Below are 16725 nucleotides of genomic sequence, written 5' to 3'. Positions count from 1 at the left end.
AGAAAGAGGATGAGGACAGTAAAGAAAAAATTAAGCATGAAAATTAATTACGATTAAGGATGAAGAGAACGAAAATGCGGAAGAGGACAAAAAGGAGGAAGAAAAAAAGAAGAAAGAGGAAGATAATTATAAAGACCAGGAAGCAAAAGAGAAAGAATGACGAAGAAGGAGTATGAAATGATGATACAGAGGACGTTGTTTGAAATCCGTGTCTGTACAACGCTTGCATTGTTCACAAAGCGATAATGTTGAAATATTCGTGATGACCTGGGTTATGAAAGATTAGACACATCTGCGTTTTATGGTTTGTGACTTACTCAGCAAAACGTTCTTCAGATTTTTGCCATATCTGAGTCGTACTGTGTTTCTCTCTTCTTTCTTTTTAAGATCGTCTGAATATTTATGAGTGTGGGAAAGGGAAGGCTGTGTGTATGGACATGGACAGAAGGAGCCACAGTTTCTAAGCAGTCTTGGGAGGTAGTTAAACAACGTGGATCTTGCGACGGATGAAAGGAAGGAAGAGGAAGAGCTGCAAGGTGGAGAGAAAGAGAGAGAAGAGTAGTTAATGAAAGATTAATTGTCTAGTTCCCTTTAACCATCCCATTCCACACACTTAAAAGAGAAATAGAGAACAGACTTGCTACAACTTTGTTCAGACACAGTCTGCAATCGTATCACGCCCATGATAATCATGAAATGTGGGAAATATTTTTCTAGAAGTAAATACGGTATGATTCGTATGCACAATTTGATAGGGGATCAATTAAATTAATATTAATATTTAATATGTTTCCGACATTAAATGAGCTTCAAACTGATTTATTATATAATATTAATCCTTCAGTCCGGTCTAGAAAACCGAAAATAACGGCTGTGGGGATTCGTTGCGCTGACAACGCGACAACCTCTATCCCTTAAAATTGGCACTAACTTCGCCGACAAGCGGCGTTAGCTCGGTCGATATAGTTTGCTTGCGGACTAAAACCACAGAGTTTTTTTTTGTTTTATTATTCCCTCCGTGTCTTAGCTTTACTTAGCCAACTTCAGGCGAACTTGAGTACTTATTACACGATCCAAGTCACTAGAAACTTCGAATTTACAATATTACAGTATTACTTAGAGGCTAATTTTTTATTTTTACATTAAAAAATAGAATTTTCATATTATTTTATAATTTCATTATTATTTCGCTTTATTAAATTTCGTATTTACCGATACTAATTGTAATTTAATGTTTATGAAACTTAATTTAATGTAAATGTAAGATAAATCTCTTACGTAATTTATATATCATGTTCTTTTCGATTATTACTTCTGTATTATAGCTCTATTAGTTGCAAATATGCAGTAATTATATAAATGTTATATATATAACATTATATATATATGTGAATATTCATAAAAACCTACATCAATAAATTCTAAAATGTATAGAGAGAGCAATGCATGTTGCATAAGTGGAAAAAAAAAGATCTTTATCGCTTAATAAGGCTAAATTATATTCATTCTGTCTACTAGGGTAGGCAAATATCGTCAGACGGAACTGCTTTTAAACGAAAACTTTGTTATGTTGATAACATATTTGCATGCATAATATATAAGACGTACATTACCCAGTCTCTTTCAAGCAAGTGTGTTCTTTATGAGCCAAGTATATGCATTCTGTATACCACGCCACACAATGAATCCTGTTAAGCAGTAATGAGTTATGGGACCCGTCAAACAGCTTCATCCTACGCTGTAATGCATCCTTTATAAAAGCCAGCCTCTAATATTCAGATGTTACATACGGAATATGAATGGCAGCCACGTTTACTGACATGTGTGGAATGTTGATTAATGTATGGGTTTGTATTACTTTCTATCTTAAGATTCTCTAAAGTTGAAGCTCAAAGCCTTGGTATTAATTTTATGAAGTGTGGTCCTGATGTCTCTTTCCAAAACGCTGAAGATCATGGCACACCAAACAGCAGTTTTTATACATTGTTTTGTATGAGTATGGAATGTAATATCTTACTTTGATGTAGGAAAATAAATTAGAAGTATTTGAAACCAATTCTTCAGAGAAATATTTGAAGCTAGTAACGAACTCCGCGTTGGGGCACGTTGTAATGTAGTTTGTTGAGTCACTATGCTACAAGCCGGAAGTTTACGGATTCGTTTCCTCATAATCTTTCCAGCCGCACTCTGCCCCTGGGGTTGACTCAGTCTCTAACAGAAATGAGTACCAGGGATCTTATTGAGAGTAAAAGCAGCCGGCACGTAAGGCTAATAACCTCACTGCCATCTGTGAGCCAATTGTCTAGAAAATGTGGGAGCCCCGAAGTCCTACAACCCTATGGGCATCCACGACCTGAACTCCATTGAGCATAATCTTTGTTGATAAGCTAGTAGTAGCTCAGATGATAAATAATTTCCCGGAAAATATACGGAAAACTAATGACTATACAACGACCACGAGATGTGTGGATATACCTTGGCTGTTTCTGGACAACGGCTGGGTAAACATGTTTGCAGTTGCTAGGCAACAGATTCTTAATAACGCAGCAGTTAAATGCAACAATAGAAGAGCTCTGCTTTCTACGTAGTTCTTGCCTAGGTGTTATAAACAAGAGACAAGATCAGTTGAGAATTCTGTACGGGAGTCTATGAAGAGAAGATCTGAGTGCGTGAAAATGAAGAATCTTCATCGTTAGAAGCCTTTGCCAGAGAACGACTGGTGAAGTCACAGCATACTGGAAAATTGCTTAGAGGGTGATGTAGTGATCTGTGAATTGTGGAAATTATGTATGATTTTGTAATGGCTTGTAGTTCCGAGTGGTATGTGTAAGTGCTCAATAAATTCATTCACAATTCCAAACTGATGGGGGTTCCCCTCGCTTGCTTTTCAGGCTGCATAACCCGCCGTTCACTGCTGCCACTCAGTTATTATGCCTTTAAGTATCTAATTCATTTAAATAATATTTAAAGATCCAGTTTCTATCTCGCAATTAGCTCATTGCATATCAATTATAAACATGGGCCAATTAACAATTTAAAAACAAAATGTCTTGTAAATAATGGAAGCAAATTGGTCTACATCTACAAAAGTGCCGGGCATCCTCTCCACGATACAGCAATACTTGTGTCCATTACACCTTTCAGCTTGTTATTTCAGTTACAGATCCACAATCCTAAGCAAACACACATTAGAACAACTTCAATGTGCTAGAAATTTTTATAAAGTAAAAAAAAAAAAGTAAAGCTATCCCTGTACCAGGCCGTGAAGGCCCATAGGGTTGTGAGACGTTGAGAGTCCCACATTGTCTAGAGAGTCGGCTCGGAGGTGGCGGTAAGGTTGTCAGCCTTACGCGCCGGCCACGCTTTACTCCCCAGGAAAATTATTTAATTCCTGGTACTCATTTCTGTTAGAGGCTGAGTAAACCCCATGGCCTAGTGCGGCTAGAAGGATTAGGTCAACTTAAAAAATCCAATGACCTCATCGGGACTTGAACCCCCGACCTTCCGGCTTGTAGCAACCTCAACCACTACGCTACCGCGTGCCCCCCTCCATAGAAATTTTTATATGGTTACAAAGCTTTACGTAACTTCATAAAAATTGCAAAGGGAATCCAGTAGAAATAAAACTGTTATGTTGCACCATTCATATTTTCTTGCCAAAGTAAATTTTATTGTGAAATGTGAAGTAGAATTCTATAAAATACTTCTGGGGTTAAGTCTATGCGTTTATTGCAGTGATATTCGCCCTTGTCGTATTGTGTGACCATTATTCAATTCAATTAAATTATTTGCATGCTAACTCAACAGCCCAAGGGCCAATTGCAAAGTGAGCAAGAATGAAAGACAAACACACAAAGCACAAAACAAGTCTATTTATATCTGAGTAATGTTGATAATAAAATATTAATAATAATTATAATATAATTAAATTATTTATTATTTATATTATATATATTATATTATGGTAATTATTTTAGATTGGGTACTCATTCAACATAGAGAAGAAAGTAAAGAATATTCCCCTAAAGTTTTGTAAAAAAAAAGAGGTATTTTAGATCTGTAGCAGACAAGAGTGTTGAGAAGATAGCGAGGTACCAGATCCATAAATCTTACTCACTGCTACTGATTTCTTAGCAGCACTGACTTACAGGCATTATGCTGCTTTGCATGTAGCCATATTTCTTCTTCTTCTGTCTTGTGCCGAGAAACATGTCGGACGGCAGGGTGGGCGTTCTACGGGCAGGCAAGTCAATAAATACAATTGCTACAGTAGTAATTGAGAAACGTGATGGATGAGCATGTATGTACTCCTGAATGAATGTTATTATATTTAACCCTTTATATAGCATGCAGCATGCTTCGACGTTAAGTAAGTTAGGTAACCTTAAGGCCGCGCCATAGCTCAAGCGGTTAGTCCATGGCTTCCCACCGCGGAGGCCAGGGTTCGATCCCGGGTCTGGTCAAGTGGGATTTGTGGTGGAGAAAGTGGCTCTGGGGTCGGTTTTCTCCGAGTACTTCGGTTTCCCCTGTCAATCTTCATTCCACCAAATTCTCCATCGTATTCACCCGGGGTAGGCTACAATAGGCCAATCAGTGGCCGCAGTGTCGAGTGGACCCAGCTGGACTCCACCCCCACTAAGCGAATTAAAAGAAAAAAGTTAGGTAACCGAGTTCATTGTGAGGTTAGTACGTATCATAAAATCGATGAATTTTTATGTAAATAATTATTTTTGAGCTTATGTAATTAAGGAAAGGTGTAGGTTATTTGAGGTAACCAGAGACTTTTACAATAACGTTTAAATGAACTTTTAATTTTAAAGGATTATTTTTTTCTCAATTTTTTTCACCTCCGATATGGAAAATATTATTATAAGTTTGACCGATGTAGGTTGGGTATTTTTAACATTTTTCATTACCATCATTCTAGACTGATACTTGGTATATTCATTGCACTGTTACGATCTGAGGGGTTGCGTGACTTATAAGACGGGGTTTTGGATTGAATGATTAGATTCATTAGCACCTTGTACATTCACACACATTAGGACTACAGGTAATACAGCGCTATCTCTGATTTCACACTTTGTATTTCACCGTTACACATGCACTAGAGTTCTCACTCTTCACTAGTCCTATCCAGGCAACGGTTTTATAACTGTCTCACTGTAACTTCAGATCACATATGAAGTCTTCACAATTCCTTTCTTGCCATTATCCTACAGCTGACAGTTCAGAAGCTATTTCAGGAAAGTAGGCTACAAATTGTTAGTGGAGACATCTTGTTGACCTGTACTATAAGACAAATCGCATTAGAACAAGAGGAAACCTGTTTCATTGTATAGTACACTCCAGAGGATGCTTGAAATCAAAGGACAGTTCATACGACCAAGGGGTATAATTAACGTGTGCAGTACACCAGTCCATCATTACAGATGTGTAATGAACCGGTACTGAGTTGCTCCAAGGAGACTCCAGTCAGTACTCACGGTTCCCATGGAAACAGAGCGCCAGCCTGAACACAGCTTTGCATTGTACGAATGCAAATCACCACCGACTTTCTCCTGTAGAGACTGCAGCACTAATAATGATGATAAACTGGTGATAATTATTGATGATATTTCTTTTAATAATTCGGGTTGCCACCTCTGGAAGTGGCTGATGATTATGATGATGAAGATGTATGGAGATGTAGTAGCATCTCTGGCTACGTCTGTCCATCCAGAAGCGGAAAATGTGTGGTCAAGCTGAACTTGTAAAATGTATCAAAAGGGCAATTTAATTCGATTAAACCCAAGAATAATTAATAGAGCTCAAAGTGAGGTCCTAACAATCTTGGAGTGACAAGCCATACAGCACGAACAGGTTTAATGTACGTAGATTATGACATTATTCATATGGCCTTACATGGTTGGGCCAGTTTGCACCATCTTTAGAGGCTCCAATTAAAGATAAACTTGCTCTATAATTTTGTGTGTGTGTGTGTGTAAGCCGGAAGGTCGCGGATTATATTCCCGATGAGGTCATTGAATTTTTCGACTGACCTAACCCTTCCAGCCGTACTATGGCCCTGAGATAGACTCAGCCTCTAGCAGAAATGAGTACTCGAAGTCATCCAGGGGTTAAAGGGCGGCCTTCCGGCGCATAAGGCTGACACCCTCACCGCCATCTGCGGGTCGATTGTCTAGAAAATGTGAGAGCCTCGACGTCTCACAACCCTATCTGCCTCCGCAGCCTGTTATAGGGATAAGTTTACGTCTACCTTTAACTTTATGTATGCTCCTTTAATATACATCACGTACAAATATCAGTTCTTACAGGTGTAAAACACATAATTTATTGACTTAATGAGCCCAGTGTTGTTAAGATATACTAAAACAGTCCTCATATCGAAGTAGCTATCTAGAAGAACGTCGTCCAAGGTGAAAACAATGTGAAAAGTATGGCGGTTATCATCATAAAACGGCCATTTTGTTACAATTTATCGTACCGTGATGGTGCCTCAGATCGGGCACGCTTTGGTGTGTGTTCGCCGCTTAGCAGACAGCAAGACGTCAGAAGCTCGTGACCAATGAGGAGACATGTAAGTTTCCTTCCTGCTTGGTCTAGGGAAAGACTGCCACATCTGTGCTGTAGGTTTTGTATCTTGCCGTGTGCGTCCGTCCACTTGTTCAACCCACCAAGAACATGACCTAGTGGGCGATGAGGTGGGATGAATCAATCATTTACTGATAAAATTGTATGTTATATTAAATGGTTTCTTTCTGAATGGAACGTATGTAAGATTCAATAGCAGTAGCCTCTGTAAAATGAATACATTATTTTTTGGATTTAAGAGAGACGAAGTAGCAGGAATATGAAGAAGAATGCAAAACGAAGAAGTTTCTCATTTCTGAACTTAATGTAATATGATTAGGTTGATAAAGGACCCTGTATGATCCGAAATTTCAGCACGTTTTGGGATGTGAGCACAGAAAATCTTCGATATAACTGACCCGGGTATGAAGTACAAAGTAGGGCTATGTACAATTGCGATTTTTTTAGAGATGTTGAGTCACTAAGAAGGTTTCGTAGTTAGAAAACTGTTTTAAATAAAAAATAATCCCAAATATAAAAATTTTGATGTAATCACATTGTGTGCTTCTGTGTTCTACTGACTGTCTGTCCTACGGTATACTTCCGTAAATACCAGTTCACTCGGTTATAGCGGACGTCTGCGATAACGGACCTCCCACCCATTTTTCCGTTATAACGAGGGTTAAAATTTTTTTGAGGTGCTATGCAAAAACCGGAAGGCCGCGGGTTCAAGTCCCGATGAGGTCATTGGATTTTTTCAGTTGACTTAATCCTTCCAGCCGCACTAGGCCATGGGGTTTACTCAGCCTCTAACAGAAATGAGTACCAGGAATTAATTAAATAAATTTCCTGGGGAGTAAAGAGCGGCCGGTGCGTAAGGCTGACACCCTTACCGCCATCTATATGCCGATTGTCTAGATAATGTGGGACCCTCAACGTCGCACAACCCTATGGGCCTTCATGACCTGGTACAGGAATAGCTTACTTTTTTTTACTTACTTTACTGAGAAATTGTATGTGAAATATAACACTATGTGTAGATAAAAGAATAATATTGTCACGTGTATTAGTGACCATAGGTGGAGTTTGGATTGGATTTATTAGCATCTTTTAGAATCAACTCTATCGTTGATTTATACAATTTAAAGTTCACTGTTACATACACACTGGCATCCCAGTCTTCACTAGCCATATCCTGGGCGCGGCCCAATCACACACTAAGTCTTCACAGGCCGACTTCTAGTTCATCTTCATCTAGTAACTTCCCGTGGCTATCTCCTACCGACAACTGACTCAATTCTCATTTTCGTACAACTTCTGAGCTTCCAATTCAAATTCTCGAATCTCTGATGTACTCCGTTATACTCCCATTCTCCTTGTTCTATCTCCGTTTCTTCCTTGGAACTGTCCCTCTTATATAGTCGCGGGAAGGACCACGCAACCACGCATAGAAAACGCAGATGCCCTATTGTTACAGGGGCGCGTTACCACGCAGTTGAATAATAAAGAGTCTTGGCGCGGACCACATGGAAAACACCCTTCTAAAATTCGTAGGTGTGTTTCCTACTCCTTTGCCTAGCAATGGTCATATGCGTCTGAGTATTAAGGTTGACTTTACAAGCATTGTGTATGAGGATGTGAACTGAATTGTACTTGCTCAATATATTGTCCAAGATCTTTTGAATAATGTGGTGTTCCATAATATGTTCCATAAAATATGAACTCAGCATGAGTCATCTTCTCAAGATGGACTCTGCTGGTTGCTAACCTTGCAGCTTCCCCTACATCACTCACTTAGGTTTCTATGCATAAACTTACAGAGGGTTAATCCCAGCTCACCCCCCCCTCCCCAAACCCCCTTTTCCGTAGTGGTGATTAAAATGCATTTACTCTGTAGCAGGTATCCTTTTTGTTAGAATCTAATTAGCTACAAGAACGCCGTTTCTTGTATGCCATATTGACATTTTCTTATTAGGACAAGATGGGTAATTAATCTAAAGCCTCATCGGATCTGTTTATTAGGACACCGAATCCTTGCTAATTATTTGCAGAGCTTCAGGCCTCGGGCACTGTGTAGGTCTGAATGGGGCTCATCTTCCTGTCTTCTGGTTCGGCTATCCACCCCCCGGTTACTTCATTATACGGCCACAATGAGCAAGAACCACTTACAATATCAGATTTCTTAGTTAATCTAATATTTCAGAAGGTAATTAAAAATAGATACTTTATGATGAACGAAGAAATAGTAGACAAATTTTCCAAACACGTTATCAAAAATCCTATATACTATTCGGTCTATTTTAGGTACGGTCCTCGACTGAAGACAAAGAGAGGCAAGTGATAGATCTTAACTCTGCTACCCTTCATTTAGTTACACATTGAGTGTCGGTGCACAAAGAGAAACGGGAAGATTCATCAGAAAATGAAAATGTTTTCAGCTTGCACAATACACGAGTGCTGGGCTTGATAATTGTCTCATCTTTCTGACTTGGAGAATAGTAGTTGTTATTGATAGTGGTAAAGGCAGTAGATAGCCGGTCAAGATAGCCGAGAGTTCTAAGGCATGTACTGTCTTCGCTCGCTTAGAAACCGGGATCGTGGGTTCGAATCCCACTCAGGGCATGGATGTTTAGTTTGTGTGTGTGCGTTTTTCTGTGTTTGTGTACAGGTAGAGGCCTTGCGACGAACTTATCACCCGCCCAAGGAGTCCTACCGAATGTGTAAGATCTAGAAAAACCGAAGTGAACGGAGAAGTTCATGGAAGTAGGCCTAGGCCCACTGGGGCTGTAGTGCCAAGGAAAAAAGAAAAGGCAGTAGATATATCATACTGAAGAAATTATTTTCTTTTTTCATTGGTTCTACAGCCCCCTTGGGCCTGGTCTCTCATTTCCCAGTTTTATGATAATTTTACAGACCTGTAGGAGAACAAAATAATTCCATGATAATCTGCTCAGAAGTTCCTTGAAGAAAAGCAAAGCACTGTGCATGAGTTTTTGGTGATTTTAAGAAATTTCGAAAGTAAACATAGGCCATAATTCAGGAATTTAACTATGGTTTGTTAAGCGGTTACTTAGATAAATTTAAGTAATGCAGTAATTTTGACACATTTATGGACACTAAGTCCAATAATGATTTCGTTTCACGAATTTAGTGCTATGAATGTAAGAAAATTTGGCAGACATTTAATTCTGAGTTCCCTTTCAGAAAACCGAGATGCCTGTTCTTCATGTTAGATGTTCCGATGGACGATCTGGGTACACCTGTACTAAAGTAAGTGTCTGTTTATAATATCTGTGTTATTATGTCCGTAAGGAATGCTTTGTATCACTTAGAAGTAGAGTAATTGTCTCTGGGATTAACTGATTAAACACCAGGCCAAAAAGGCATGTGGGGGAGTGTAGGTATAGCTTCACCATTCGTGACCTCACAACTACAAGGAGGTGAGTAGGTAGCTTCATTGCTCAGCCGCTTTGCTTGCCTGGAAGGAACTCCCGATACCTCCTGGATAGAAGGCAGAGTGAACCCAAGTGCTGGTCTGGGCGCTGAGAAGAAGATAAATAATTCATGGACCTGCTAGGATCGAACCCTGGAAGTCCAGAAGTACCTCGTCGCTATGCAGGCTGAACTTTCCCGACTTAGGAACATGAATAATACTAATTACTTATTAAAATTTTTCTTTGTACAACTACAATACTGAATTACTTAAAGCCCCTTCTTCCAGTTCTTAGGTCTTCTTCCTGTGGGAATCCAATTAGTCAATATCCATTGTTCCTTAGAGGCTTGGATACTGAATAACCTTTTTCAGTGCTTTTGTATTTCATTGGCTGTTGACTTCGAATTTAGAACATGAATCAGGTTCAGGTTTATGGTCTTAGATATCTAGAGAGAAGACAAAGAAGCATCATTTTGCAGTCGTTTTAGTTGGAAAGTGTTTTGCGATGTGGAAAGTAATTTAAATAACTTTTAGAATGAAGATTTTTATCTTCTGGGATAGAGGTGTATAGTCCGTTGGAATTCGACTGACTTTTCGGGGGAATATGTCGACTCTATGCTCAGGATCGAAGAAGCCAAGGAATAAACCCACGTTGCCCAGAAACTTCGCTTGACTTCCAACGGACTACACGACATTATATCCAAAGAGACAGAAAAAATCAAAATTAGCTCAATATACTTAGGAAGAAAACCACAAAATATGTTAGAAAGAAGAGAAGATCTTGCAGATTGAGCCCAACACCACGTACAAGACATACAAGGGATCAGCTCATATGTCTCTGACGGACCATCCGATCAGTCAACTCAGTTTGGATGTCTCTCCCGTTTGGACCTCCGTTATCGCGGCAGAAGTAAAAAACTACAATTCCGTCAAGTGTAGATTAAGTGGGAAAATAATACTTTTTATGTTGGTACCATATAGACAATTTATTTCTCTAGTGATGACCTCTATTCTAATAGTACTCTAATGCACGACGTCATAAATGTGGAGTTTTTAAAAATATTTTGAAGTTTGCCTTAGCTCTCGCAGATGGTTTGTGCTGTTCTTGGTTTGTATACCCTATCTGGTGTTGGTACAAGTGTACGGAAATAAGGATTAGCTCCATCGATTTGACCCAACTGAGTAGGTTTTACCTGAAAACGGAGAGTGAATTCAGTCTCCGAAAAGTTGTGTTTTAAATAAAAAAAAATTGCAATGGATGGTGTCCAGAAACACAGTAGTTGTATTCATAACAACCGCTGTGAGGACCTCAAATCCTACAACATTTGAAATGTTCTGTTAAATTTTTAAGTTCTGTCTCATATCCCAAAGGGTTGCATGGGTTTACTTTTAAGTTTCTTCTCCCTTTCGTTATCTGATATTTTGCCAGTTTCGGGTTTCTAGAAGGCCAGAGGTGTAATTAGACCTTGTTTATGGTACTGAAGTTGGCTCTTTGCTGGTTTGCTGTTCTCATTTTGTACACCAGTCTCTGATTCCATCTTTCGAACCTCAATCTCCCCTGTTGAACGTATTATACATTTTTTTAATCATATCATAGTCACCCTCTTCTTCTTGTTCTTCTGGTTTTCCGATCAGACCCGAATATAACCAAGGTACTTTTTCTCAACAGAAATATTGTCAAGTATTCGGGGTTTGCGTGACTAAAGAGACGGGTTTAGATTTGATGATGGAAGTTGTTAGACCTTTATACAAATTGTTACAGCAGTTAGGAAATGAAAATGGAGTTTGTAAGCGACTGTACCACTGTTCACAAGAAGAAAGGAAAGGAAACTAGTCCTCCGAAGCAAGGTCATGGCTGTGGGATTATCATCTGGTGAGATAAAATCGTTTTCTTGTGCGGTTCTTGAGCGAGGGAGAGCACGAGGCGAGGAATAGTTGCGCCGACGCACTACAACATCGCTCTCCCATTGGGCATAGCCAGCCTACCGGCCTTTCGCGCAGAATATAATTAATAGACAGGGTTCCAAAGGAAGGGAAGGAAGGGACATGATAACGAGCTTATTCCCAAGGCATTGACATTTTAAATTGCCGCTTCTCCTCCAAACTTTTTCTCTGACATTGTCGGAACCGGGATAGTCATTTTCAGTGAGACCGAATCGACACACCTGTCGGCCATTGAACCTCACCATCCTTTAACCTAACAGATATTTAGATGGAAGTATTTATGTTCAGTCTCAAAACATGAAATTACAGCAGGAGTATGTTGAAGAGAGATGAAGTGACAGGAGGTTGGAGAAAACTGCATAATAAGGAGCTTCATAACTTATACTCGTCTCCAAGTATAATTAGAATGATCATGTCAAAGAGGATTAGGTGGGCAGGGCATGTAGCACGAATGGGAAGACGATGAATGAATATAGGATATTGGTGGGAGAACCAGAAGGAAAGAGACCACCTGGAAGACAAATGCGTAGGGGGGTGGACAATATTAAAATGGATCTTAGAGAGATAGGATGGGATGGTATGGATTGAATTGATCTGTCTCAGGATAGGGACCAGTGGAGTGCTCTTTTGAACACGGTAATGAACCTTTGGGTTCCATAAAATGCTGGGAAATTCTTTAATGGCTGCAGAATTGGAGGCTCTTCAAGAAGGGCTCAGCTCAGTGAGTAAGTTGAATAAAAGTTTATAACCTTGTCTATGGATGGGTAATAAAAGTCTGTTCGTACACAATTAATTCACATAAAATTGTTTTACATCTACATGAAATTTCGCTCTTCAAAAATTTGCCTTAAACTTATTTCAACCAAATTAATGCGTCAATCATGAAATCTACCACGTTAGACTTGTAACAGTTTCTGACAATCCTTGAGAAGGTTCAACAAATTGGTAACTAGATTAATCCTTTACACCGTTCAAGCGAAGTAATTACTGTATTACCATTTTCTTTACCAATTTAAATCTCCGCAAATTACACAGATAATGTGTTGTTCGATTTCGTATGGTTCTCAGAGGACATATGGACTCTTTCTCAAAACAGCATTAGCCAGTTGATCTTTGTAATGGAGACGCAGTGTGTTTCTAATAAGTGGCAAATGAATTTGAAGATGTCCCGTCTAACGCAACACAGAGTATATATAACATTCAATTTGTTTTATTAAAATCACAACATGTTCCGATCGTTTTATCTGGTCATCATCAGGTGAACACAAATGCTTAAGAAGTCGTCCATTGAATTGCAAAACGCTTTACCTCTCATATGGGCCAATATTTACAGTGATTTCTGTTTGATGACAATATTAGCATGGGTAAAATTCGACATATAAAATGAAGTGTGGATTAAGTAAAATTAAGTAAAATTGAAGAACCCTGGAGTGAACTAGAGTAAACGAGTCTGGAGCTACAAGGGGATGATCCCTTATTCTGCTTGTTGCTGGGTGTTGGGTAGAAAAGGTGGTGACGTGTGACCCTTAAGAACGGACTGATGGATGTTTGCTGGCCTAATTAGGCATGGTCTTTACTCTCGAACTGTGTAGCTTAGACCAAATTGTAGGTAATTTCTACATGAGGTTCATGCTTAAAAGGATGAAATGTAATGGTAAATCTGTGTACCACAGTCTCTAATATTACAGTGTAATGGGTTACATGTAGTTCTCAGAATATGTAGAGGTTATTGCTTTGAAGAAAACTAAACATTTGAGTTTTGTAGTACAGGGATTGGATAGTTCTGGCTCAGGATAGGGAGCAGTGGAGGGCTCTTGTGAACACGGTAATGAACCTTCGGGTTCCATAAAATGCTGGGAAATTCTTGAGTAGCTGCAGAATTGGCGGCTCCTCCAGAAGGGCTCAGCTCCATGAGTAAGTAAGTACAAGGGTAGTGTGTTTTCTGAGAGGAACGAAATATATTTTTAAATATTGTTTAGATTAGAATCGGATTTGGAAATGTATGGTTTACTAGTTACAAATTATTTTCAAGGGCACAGTGAAAACAGATAATGCAAACTTCCCGTTAGGAACAAAGCCTCTCTCTTCTCATCTGCAAGAAATCCATCAAGCTTAAGACACACGACTACAGTAGAACATACAGACAGCTTCTCAGCGTCTAACCCCCATCACGGCCCACACACCTGTCTGCCATACAATCTATATCTTGCTAAGTTTGGCAGCCCCTTTTGTTTCTACTAGTGTAGCGACGTTAGCAATGTGACTGAAAGTGTCAAGTGCTGCAGAGAGGAGAAGAGTAACGTACAAGAGTGTGTACATGGGCTATACTACATTTAAATATATTTGTACATAGATGTATCTTTTAGGCTAGTGGATTGGGACTAAGTCCCTTGTACTGTGGCCACTTCTGGCCTATTGTACCAGCCCCAGATGATAGGTGAGGGTGATTGTTGAGCAATTAATGGAATGAAGATTGGCAGGGAAACCGAAGTACTCGGAGAAAACCTGCCCCAGCGCCACTTTGTCCACCACAAATCTCACTCGACCAGACCCGGGATCGAACCCGGGCCGCCGCGGTGGGAAGTCAGCGACTAACCACTTGAACTATGGCGCGGCCACTTTAAAAAAGTAAATCACGAACCCAGAAAAATTTACAGACCTACATTTTGTTTGGAATAGGAGGAATTTTTGCTGATGTCTCTATTTTTAGAAAGGGGAGACAAAACTCTGTTAGAGTTGAAGTTCTTACAGCGGTGAACATCTTCAGGAATGTGTGGCCATGTAATCCAGCAGAAGTTTATTGGCGTACTGCCTCCTCCATCAGGGTCGAAGAATAAGCAAAGCAAGCATCCAGCGAAAAGTAGGCTTAAATTACGTATAATCCGTATGCGATTGAAACTGCCTTCTTTTCAATGTTTCATCTACCTCCTTATATAAATGTGGTGAATTGACGTTGATGTGATCTGTTCATGTTTCCTCAGCATGAATATATGCAAGAAAGTTGCCGCTGAAATGGCTATGTTCTGTTGGCCTTGTATCGGGAAGATTGTCACTAATGCTGTGTTTCTTTCTAAATACGTAATGGCCGTAGAGGGCCATAGGGTTGTGAGACGTCGAGGCTCCCACATTAACTTTAGACGTTCAGCTCACAGATGGTGGTGAGGTTGTCAGTCTTATGCACTGGCCGTTCTTTAACCACCAGGAAGATTCCTGGTACCCATTTCCGTTAGAGATTGAGTCGACCCCACGGCCATAGTACGGCAATGACCTCATCGGGACTTGAACCTGCGACCTTCCGGCTTGTAGCATAGTTCCTCAACTAACTACGCTACCGCGTGCCCCCCAGGATATAAGTAAAGCAACAAATTCGTGCGGTTGTGTCAAAGTTTTAATTGTTAGTTAAGAACAAAAATCTTACTTCATTGTGATGAGTAGTCTTAGTACGTTCTAGACGGGAAACCCCCGGATTGCAATGAACGGCGAAGTTCTCTGAAATAAGTTCAAGAATGGGAGGCAAGTTGTCACGTGAGGCCTTTTCCAGAGCAAGCCAGTCGCACGAAAAAGAAGGAGAGACCAAATTCTTGCCCTTAGGCATGCTTGTTAGAACACATTCAGAAATTACAGCCTTAGAGAGAGAGTTAAAATTGCCCCACATTAAATTACTTTTTGTTCTAGTTTTAATTGTAATTATCGCTTAATCCTTATCACAGTATATTTACATAATTTTTGGTGGTGAGGTGTTCTGATATTGGTGTTTCTCCTACAGCCAATAATTAGAAAAACAGCAATGACCACCCTTCCTCCCTGCCTGAAGACCCTCGTTTTCTGATGATCGATAATCATAGGCGTAATATTACTGTGAGAAGGAAATATGTCTCTGTAAGTTGAAAAGGTAAATTTGTCCCTGTGAAGAACTAATTAAACACTAAGCCATGAAGACGTATGGGGAAGTGGATGTATATACCCGCGTTTTCTTGACCTGGACACTAGTTGAAGATGAGTGGTCAGCTTCACGGCCAGGCCGCTTTTATCCTGGGGAAAGACCTCCCCTCTAGTCATTTGATAGGAGGCTGGGTGAACCACAAAGTCGGTCTGGACGACGTGAAGAAGTAAAAATTCTTGCCCTCACTGGGACTCGAACTCCGCTGATATATAACGAGAGCCAAGAATAACCGAGGGAGTGCCAGAGTTAGTTCAGGGGCAGTTACGAGTCAGCCGTAAGCTGGAGGAGTGAGTCCAGAAGAATTTTCAGTTCCGAGGTCCAAGAGTGACTGAAGACGAAATAGCAAGAAGACTTCATAGTGATTTGAATTGCTAGTTTCTGTGTTGGGATCCGTTGCCAGGCGACGACTAGTGGAAACTGAGAATCCTAGTTTGTGTATATAACGGTGAACTATTAATTGTGTATATCAGCGATAGCGCTACATTAATTGTAATTAAGAGAACTTATAACCGAAGTGCTAATAAATCCAATAATCCGAACTAGAACCCGTCATTTTCGTCACGCGTACCCCCATACAAGTGGAAATATTATCCTGTTTACCTCTTAAATCCATTCCTGTTAATCTGGCAGTCAGTGAGCATGTGAACAGAATTTTTGTATCGATGCGATTTGTGTTTAGGTCTGTCGCATCAATTGCCGGAATAAGACTTCACACTTATGTCCTTTTTGCTTTAATTTAATACATGGTTGATGTAGAAACAACCAGTACTAAGCAGGTGTTGAGTGAGTGAGATGGGAAACCTGTCTTTTGAGGTAGGCTGTAATTATCCTG

The 16725-nt window shown here is 39.8% G+C and overlaps 1 protein-coding gene across 2 annotated transcripts in view; it reads left to right on the top strand.

Annotated features, from left to right (window-relative positions):
- Nucleotides 1-16725, top strand: part of LOC111865518 (toll-like receptor 6) — a 433080-nt gene that overhangs the window by 124862 nt on the left and 291493 nt on the right. For both annotated transcript variants that reach the window (XR_004513140.1, XR_002842983.2), the window contains exon 2: nucleotides 9778-9843. The gene's annotated coding sequence lies outside the window, so the exon portion shown is untranslated. The remainder of the gene's footprint in view (nucleotides 1-9777; nucleotides 9844-16725) is intronic.

Source organism: Cryptotermes secundus, unplaced genomic scaffold, assembly GCF_002891405.2.
Source record: "Cryptotermes secundus unplaced genomic scaffold, Csec_1.0 scaffold560, whole genome shotgun sequence".
In the NCBI taxonomy this organism is placed as follows: domain Eukaryota; kingdom Metazoa; phylum Arthropoda; class Insecta; order Blattodea; family Kalotermitidae; genus Cryptotermes; species Cryptotermes secundus.
This window is presented reverse-complemented; position numbering and strand designations above follow the sequence as displayed.